Source organism: Macaca fascicularis, chromosome 5 (assembly GCF_037993035.2).
Source record: "Macaca fascicularis isolate 582-1 chromosome 5, T2T-MFA8v1.1".
NCBI lineage: Eukaryota > Metazoa > Chordata > Mammalia > Primates > Cercopithecidae > Macaca > Macaca fascicularis.
Window position 1 is genome coordinate 93,892,073 of NC_088379.1, and position 8,856 is coordinate 93,900,928.

Sequence of the window (8,856 nt, forward strand, 5' to 3'; positions counted from 1 at the left end):
GAAGGAGAAAAGATTTCTATGGAAGAATAGATTAAGTACATTTAGGAAAGACAAACAGTAGATAAAGTTTGTGATGTTGTTTGTTTATACTGCTATGCATGGTCTTAGTCCTTTTCAAGTTCATAAAACTTCCCCACAACCCCAGAGGGAAATTATGGTAGGCATACTCTTGGTCTCTCTCCTGGGAGTAGAAGCTTCCCCCAAAAGAGAATTTATGGCAGTCTTCATGTCTCAGAAGTTTCTGTGAAGTCAGATAAGTGAAGCTCCAAGAAGGCTGCTTTCTGCATCTGTTGAATCATAAAAGTCTTCAGTTTAAGATAATTTTATACCAACCTGGTGACCCAGGAGGTCCTCACAAAGTCAGTACAGCTAATAGTATTTGAAGGATTGATTTATTCCTGAGCCATAGGGATACCTTTTCATTCTCACTCCAGGTTTATCTCATGGGTGGTGGTTTTGTTTTGTTTTCTAAGAAAATTTCAAAAAAAAATTGTAATTTTTGTAAAACAGAGATACTAGGGTTTCTAGGCAGACCCAACACTAGTCCCTTATCATTTCAGCATTACTACAGCTACTTAGCATCCCTAGTCCCTTTCAGATTTTCCTGAAACTTAGAGCTCCCCAGATGTTTGATGATTTAAATGTATCCTGAGGTTTGCCCTCTCATGGAAGTCCCCATAAACACAAATGATGACATATTTATCCAAGTTTATGACTCTCTTCTGATGACATGATTTTACATCCTTCAGATGCCTCTGCAAGTCTGCCAAATATCACAAGGCAATCCACTAGCGAGAATAAGTTCCATAAATTTAATTCAATTATAAATAAGTTCCTGTGCTTTCTTGAGAAAATTAATGTGTTTTATGTGTACCAAGAGTGAAGGCTCTGAAGTCAGACTGTCTGGTATCATATACCAGCTACATCACTTCCTGGGTGTGTGAGTTACTTTATTCCTTAATGCATCAGTTTCATCTTATGTGAAACAAGCATAATAACTGTACCTGCTTGATAGTGTTGCTATGATGATTCAACAGAATAATTCCGTGAACCTCCAAGGATGGGGTCTGCAACTTAGAAAGCATTTAATGAGTATTAACTAGGGGGAATTAGAAGCAATCATGGTTTGCATTTTTTAGAATTCAACAAGTCAAATCTCTACTGATGTGAACAGGCAGTTTACTATAGTCCTTCAAAAGTTTTCTGTAACTCAAGCATTTGAATCGCTACATTCTGATTCAAGTGTGCCTAGATATCATTGTAGGGGCCCAAGGGACAACTTCCCATTTGCTTTCTGAAGGTTTGATGAGAAATCAGCTCACAAAAGGCAGATTAATTGGAGAAAAATCATACACATTTTATAAGCATACACATGGGGAACATTGCTGAGTGATTACCTAACCCCCACAATGGAATACAGCAGCTTAAATGCCATCTTGAGGTTACAAAAAGAATGAGGGCTTGGACTGTGGCAAAACAGATTATGGGAGGGAGAAAAGAGAAGGTTTGCCTAGCAAAGGTGGTCTCATTATGTAGTTGAAACTTCACAGGTAGCAGTCCCGTTAGAGAATAGATGGCAAATGTTTCTTTCAGACCTTTAAAGGTGTTTCAGACTGTCAGTTAATCTTTCCCAGATCTAGGCAAGGGAAGGCCTGGCATCATCAATGCAGATTTTCTACAGATGCAAATTTCCCCCACAAGATATAACTTTGCAGGGCTACTTCTGTATGCTAGCTCTTTGACAGCCATCTCAAAATATGTCAAAGAAATATATTTTGGGGGATAAAATATTTTGATATCCTTTAGTTCCCACTTTGAAACTTTTAAAAGTTTCACATATTAAAAGCCAAGCTGATTGCTTTGGAGAGATTTTGGTTAGAGGTTGTTGGATATAGAAAAAAAAGTGGAAAAAACAATTGGGATAAGCAGAAAAGAGCAGTTAAATATAGAATTCCATATCTTCTTTAGTGAGTCTCTTAGTTCTGAGGATAGATCAGCTCAATTAAACAGCTATGTCCCATTCCAGGAGGCGACATTACAGATGGGCTAGGCCTCTACATATGATGCAGGAAAACAGGTCTTTAATAAGAGGCATTCCTATGGATACAGAAGAAAAATTAAGGTTAATGTCTGGAGTAGTCAATAGAATCATTTTTCTGGAGTCTCGGGAGCATCTTTGGATTGCAGTGGCAGTCTGACAGATTACATTTTTAAAAGCCTTGAGGGTGGAAAGCCAATCCAAGGATTTGCCACTGTACTGTCTTCAATACCTGTACAAATTGGATGAATTTCTCTTTTCTTGAGGTCTCAAAATAACATGAGGTGCATGGGCCTGTCAGAAAGTTACATTCTCACCATAGCTCAGAAACCTTGTAAAGGAACTGCATAGAAAAAGTACCAGGCCAGTCTGCCCAAGGGATGTCTTAGCAGCTCAATAAAGTCAATGTGAATTCCTTAAAGCAGTCTGTTCATGTCTGAAAATATGCCATTCTAGTCAAAGCCTTGGTAAAATAACCAGTGCCTCTAACTCTGTCCTTTTATTAAAGAAAAAAATATTGTTATTGAACTTATGTAAATAATTATATTGCTATAAATTAAGAATACTCACAAATAGTTTCCAAATTCTGGAGAAATTAGGTTGAGAGAAAGCTAAATGATTCACATGTGCTCACAAAGGTATATTTAACAAAACTGTTATAAGTTATAAATAGCTCAAGGGAGAAAAAAAGTTTTTTTGACCATGGAAAACAAAACAAAAAGAATCAGCCATGTTTCAAACCAAAAAAAGTCACAAAACTTATTTCAGTCCTCTAATAATTTACTCCCATGTAATTAATTTTTGTTCCATTTGATGTTGGGTTAGCAATCTTCATGAATGTATCATCTTTTTAGAGTCCTAGATGTTTTTTTACCTAGACCAATGGTATGACCTCCAAAGTTATGAGAAATCTGTATCCAATAATAAGTGTCAGGTTCCTTTCCATAAATTTCCTTGAAGAAGAAGAAAATTTTGGACTATAACCAATTATAAATTGCTTTTTGAGAAGAAACAAAGTAAAACAATAATTTAACATAATAATTATAATTATTACCAATAATATATACTAAAACAATCAGAATTTTAGTAACAAAATACAATTCTGGAATATATATCAATAACACATTTATATAAATATAACTCAAAGAAAGTTAAACACCATTTCTTATTTGATGATGCTTCCCATTTGATTTTAACTTATCAAATAAGCCTAATGTGTCTCTCTTGTATTTATAGAGACCCTAATATCCAAAATGTTAGTTTGAGATAAAAATGACAGAATATAGAATTTGAAATTTTGTTTTTGGGAAGAATGTCAAATATTAAAGTTTTAAAACACTTGGTCAAAATAGGATTGCAGGTCCCTACAATTATCATTTTGGATAAATTATCATTTTGGATAAATTATCATTTTGGATGAATTATTCAATTATCTTTTAATTATCCAAAATGATAATTAAAAGATTTCAAAAAGTGGACCAGGCATGATGGCTCACACTATAATCCCAGTGCTTTGAGAGGCCAAAGTGGGCAGATAATTTGAGGTCAGGAGTTTAAGACCAGCTAGGCCAACATGGTGAAACCCCATCTCTACTAAAAATACAAAAATTAGCCAGCTGTGGTGTCAGGCACCTATAATCCCAGCTACTCAGGAGGCTGAGACAGGAGAATCACTTGTACCCTGGAGGGAAAGGTTGCAGTGAGCCAAGATCAAGCCACTGCACTCCAGCCTGGGGGACAAAGCAAGACTCTTTCTCAAAAAAAAATTTCAAAAGCAAAAATCTTTACTCTTTGATAGTGAAGAGACTCAGTTTCCCCAACAATCATAAGACCTAATAAAGCCACCACAAGGCAAACTTAACCTATTTTTTGTCTCTCTTTCTTTTGCAGTTTACTTAAGAAGTAAACAAACCTTTTTACTATCTCTTATTATTTACAAAAAATCTCATTCTCTAGAAAACCAAAGTCTACATCAGTATATTATTAATGCTAAAGTTAATTTTAATAAAACCTTATGAACAAATTCATCCATCTCAGTCAGTTTTGACCACAAATTACGATTTCCACAAACCTTTTATAAATCATTCCAAATTTTCCATTCTCTCTTTTCCTCGACTTTCTATGTTCATTCAGTATTATCAATGTTCTTATTCTTAAAATTTAAAGCAGCTTTCAAAAACCTCTAAACTAGGAAAAATTACTTTTCCTTTAACAAAAAGCATATTCTCATGCCTTTTTATAAACTTTTTTTTTTTTTACCAAAAATGCATTTTACTTTTCTTATATACTTCAGCAGATAGAATTGCTTTTCTTATATCTAGTAGTTGTAATTACCTATGTTAATTATGATGTTAACTCTTAGTAACCCTAATTTTCAGTGAAAAACCTAGGAAAAAAGCAATTTTAATTATGTACCAGATGCACAACCATGAAGACAATTCCTGGAGGATCTAACCCCTCCCAGCATGGCCAAGAGGCATAGCTAGGCCGGGGGGACAGGGCTCAGGTATTGTCCCAGGTCTCACCATGGTCATTTGCCTAGGCTTCAGAATCTAAAGGCTCAACTCCAAAGACATAAGCTTACAAACTATCAAAAAAAGCAAGTATCAAAAATATCACAGAAATAACAGGTTTTTTTGTTTTGTTTTGTTTTGTTTTGCTTTTTTGAGACAGAGTCTCACACTGTCACCCAGGCCGGAGTGCAGAGGCATAATCTCAGTTAATTGCAACCTCTGCCTCCCAGGTTCAAGCTATTCTCCTGCCTCAGCCTCCTGAGTAGCTGGGATGACAGGATGCCAACTCGCCCAGATAATTTTTGTATTTTTAGTAGAGATGGGGTTTCACCACGTTGGTCAGGCTGGTCTTCAACTCCTCATCTCATAATCTGCCCACCTCAGCCTCCCAAAGAAGTAACAGTTTTATGACCTTAAAACATACAGTAGAGACAGTATAAATCTGTCTGACAAACAGACCCAGCAAAAAAGTCTAAATTAAATTATGAAGACATTTCTATTTTATTTTATTAAAATTGTGTAACTCTCTTTACCAAAGATTAACAAAATCACATGAACTTGTCAAACATTAGGGCTTATTTACTTAATTCATGAGTACTCATTTACTTAAAGACATATAGACAATATATAAACATAGACATGTAGGCATAAAAATAAAGATAGACACAAAGACTTTATATTCTTTGACTTAAAATTTTTAGCCATAGATTTCTAAAACTACCTAGTTTTAAAGGACAGTTGGATTAAAACTGTGCCTTTGTACATGAAAAAGGTTAAAGTTTATCTCACATGGCCTAAGCCCCTACTGGGTTTTAGAGGAAACAGGGTAATAAATTTACATCTCAAAGCACATAGAGAGAGAATTAAATCTTTTTTAAGAAGGAGTTTGAGAGTGTTATAGGAATATTAGAAATGGATGCCAAGGTTACACAGAAGCATGGGAACTTACCATAGGGTTTTATAATGAGACCAATTTCACTGATTTTCACTCAATTTAATTCTCTGCTTGGGAATCAAACCCAGGCTGCACTTGTAAAAGCACAGGACTACAAAGTGAAGCCACCTTTATTGTGAACCCTGCAGGGATCAGAGCAGGAAGTTTGAGCTTATAAAGGATTTTAACTTTGTTTTAGGACAGATTTTTGCTCTTTAATTTTGTCAGGAGAATTTCTAAGGCTAGTCGTAACACTATTATGTCTCTTTTAATTTGAGCTTCCATTAACTTTTTAAAATAAGATATCTCTATTTTTTTTTTTAATTTAGGAGTTGGCAGGTATGATGACTCACGCCTGTAATCGCAGCACTTTGGGAGGCTGAGATGGGAGGATCACTTGAAGCCAGGAGTTTGAGACTAGCCTGGACAGCATAGTGAGACACTGTCTCTACAGAATAATAATAATAAAAAAATTAGCCAGTCATGGTGGCATGCACCTATAGTCCAAGCTATTTGGAAGGCTGAGGCAGGGGACCACTTAGGTGATGAGGAGTTTGAGGCTTTCTTAAGTCATGATTGTACCACTGCACTCCAGAGCCTGGGTGACACAGCAAGACTCTGTTTCTAACAACAAAACAAAAATTTAGGAATCTGGTTTAAAGGATCCATCTTCTGGCCACTGAACTTCCAATAGTGCATTTTATTCCAATTGTGACTCATTCCAGTAGCCTCTTTATGGAAAGCCTAGGATGTAATTATCCAGGTTGAGAAGGTATTTTCTCAGAGAGGGCACAGAAGAGGCTGTCCCAAAGATCCTCCCTGAAAAATTAACTCCCAGAATAGGCCAAGACAGCAGAATACTCTTGTTGCCCATAGGCAGTAGTCCACAAATTTGTGGGAGACTGTCAATCACAGACCAGTTAATATGCGACATCAGGTAGGCCCTTCTGGAATTGGACTTTCCCAGCACTAACCTGTCAAGAAGGGTTGAGGTGACAAAAGCCCTTTATGGATGAGACTTCTTATGACAAACTCTCTCAAGAACTTGACACATTAAGAACAAAGTCTCTGGTTCCCAGCCACTTTCTGAGTGACCACCTGACATGACCCAGAAATCATGCACCCCAGATGGTAGAGACCCAGAGAGATTGCTTCCACTTCGCCACAGGTCAAGCTCTTGAGGACATAGAACAAGATGAGAGGGAACCTTATCTGATACCCCTCTTTACGACAGAACAACATAGAAAGACAAAGACCAAGGAAAATATTATTTCTGGGAAGAAAGGGATCAAACAATAGGAACCTCCATACCACAAAGGACCGAAAAGCATGCCAGAGTCTCTATGCCTACAAATACTCACACAAATCTTTCTCTCACATTAATCAAGATTTCAGAGGGGTAAAAAAAGTGACCTTTACCATGTTCTTGACAGGATTCCACAGAGGGAGAGAGAGTGGGTCCAGAGGCATGACTTTTAAGAAATTCTTACCTGATACCAAAAATTAGCCAAACATAGTGGCAGGCATCTGTAATCCCAGCTACTCAGGAGGCTGAGACAGGAGAATCGCTTGAACCTGGGAGCGGAGGTTGCAGTGAGCCGAGATCGCGCCATTGCACTCTAGCCTACGCAACAAGAGTGAAACTCTGTCTCAAAAAATAAAATGAAATAAAATAAAATAAATAAATAAATTCTTACCTTTATGCTAGCCAATCAGGGCTTAGATTCCCCTCACTGCAGCTTCCAAATAAACAGAGCAGCTTTCGTGATCCTGCTCACAGTGCCAAAACTGTAGGGCAAAGGGAGCACTTCCCCTTTACCCTCAGACAGTTTACAAAAAAGTCAACTCACGAAAGGCAAATTAATGGGAGAAAAGGCATACACATTTTATGAACGTGTACATGGGGAGCATCACAGAATGATCACCCACCCCTGCCCCAGTGGGATGCAGAAACTCATAGACCATCGTGAGTTACAGAAAGAATGGGGGCTTGGATCACGACAAAACAGGTTACGAGAAGGAGAGAAGAGGAGGCCTGGCTAGCAAAGATGGTCTTGTGACGTAGAGGAAATCTCATAGGTAGCAGCTGTCAGAGAGAATAGATGGTGTTTGTTTCTTTCAGACATGTACAGGTGTCAGATCATGGTGGTGGATCCTTCCTGTATGGTTTTGCACCATCCCCCTGGTGCTGTTGTGATAGTGAGTGAGTTCTTATGAGAGCTGGTTGTTTAAAAGTGTGTAGCACCTCCCCTGTCTCTCTCTTGCTCCTGCTCCTGCCATATAAGGTGCCTGCTCCCCCTTTACCTTCTGCCACAATTTTAAGCTTCCTGAGGCCTCCCCAGAAGTAGAGCAGATGCCAGCATCGTGCTTCCTGCACAGCCTGTGGAACTGTGAGCCAATTAAATCTCTTTTCTTTATAAATTATCCAGTCTCAGGTATTTCTTTATAGCAATGCAAGAATGGACTAAATGCAAGCTCTATGGTTAAAATAAGCTCAATTAAAAGCTGATATTCTTTCTCTCTATATATATACACACACACAAAGATATATATATACATATATGCGTGTATATATATATCTTTTCTGTTTTTGTATACATATATATTTATATCTTTGCTGCTTCTGTGTGTGCGTGTATATATATATATATATATATATATCTTTTCCGCTTTTTCTCTTTGGATCCCATTATGAACAATTTTTTCAGTTGACTGAAATTCCTTTTAAAATTATGTGCTCAATCTCTCTGTTCATGTCCTTTCTTAAGAATTTTTCTCTCATTTACTTTTACTCCTCCCTACTCTGCAAATTCCTCCCACAAAAGCTTAAATACAAACTAGTTAAGCTTTTCAAGGAAACTTCTGTTTGCTGTCTGACAGTCATCTCAAAATATATTTTGAGGCTCAATATTTTTATTTCCCTCAGTATAAACTGGTGATGATAAAGGCCAAAAGTGTGAAGAAATTTCTATAAAAGTTCGTGATGCAATGATGAACTCTATTGATAAACACTATCAAGGAAATAGCATTCTCTCCTGACTTGAATAAACTGCTTTATCCTTTCCCTCCAATCTTTCATTGTAGTTCCCATATTGGCACTGCACTCAGGTGGTACAGAAAGGAGAATGTCTGGAAAGTGGAGCATTTACCTGAAAAGCAGATTAAATAGGAGATGGAGATAGTTAAAATGATGAGTTTAAGATCCTTTCCCACTCACTAGCATAGAGGCTTGAGAATTAGTTTTAGGTAAGTTGTAGATGTAAGATTCTCCCCAGGGCCTGAAAGCCTAAGGGGATAAGTAACTCCTCCCTTCTCAGGCCCAGTCCCAAGGTGCAAGGCCACTTGCATCAGCAGCGTGCGTCAGCAAGACA

General features: G+C 37.4%; 1 long non-coding RNA gene across 1 annotated transcript; it reads right to left on the reverse strand.

Annotated features, from left to right (window-relative positions):
* Positions 1 to 1,336: 1,336 nt before the first annotated feature.
* Positions 1,337 to 7,927, reverse strand: LOC141410379 (uncharacterized). The gene is made up of 2 exons (XR_012435327.1): positions 6,976 to 7,927; positions 1,337 to 2,097 (listed from the first exon to the last, which is right to left on the reverse strand). It is a non-coding gene; the product is annotated as an uncharacterized lncRNA (long non-coding RNA).
* Between the last annotated feature and the right edge of the window lie 929 nt (positions 7,928 to 8,856).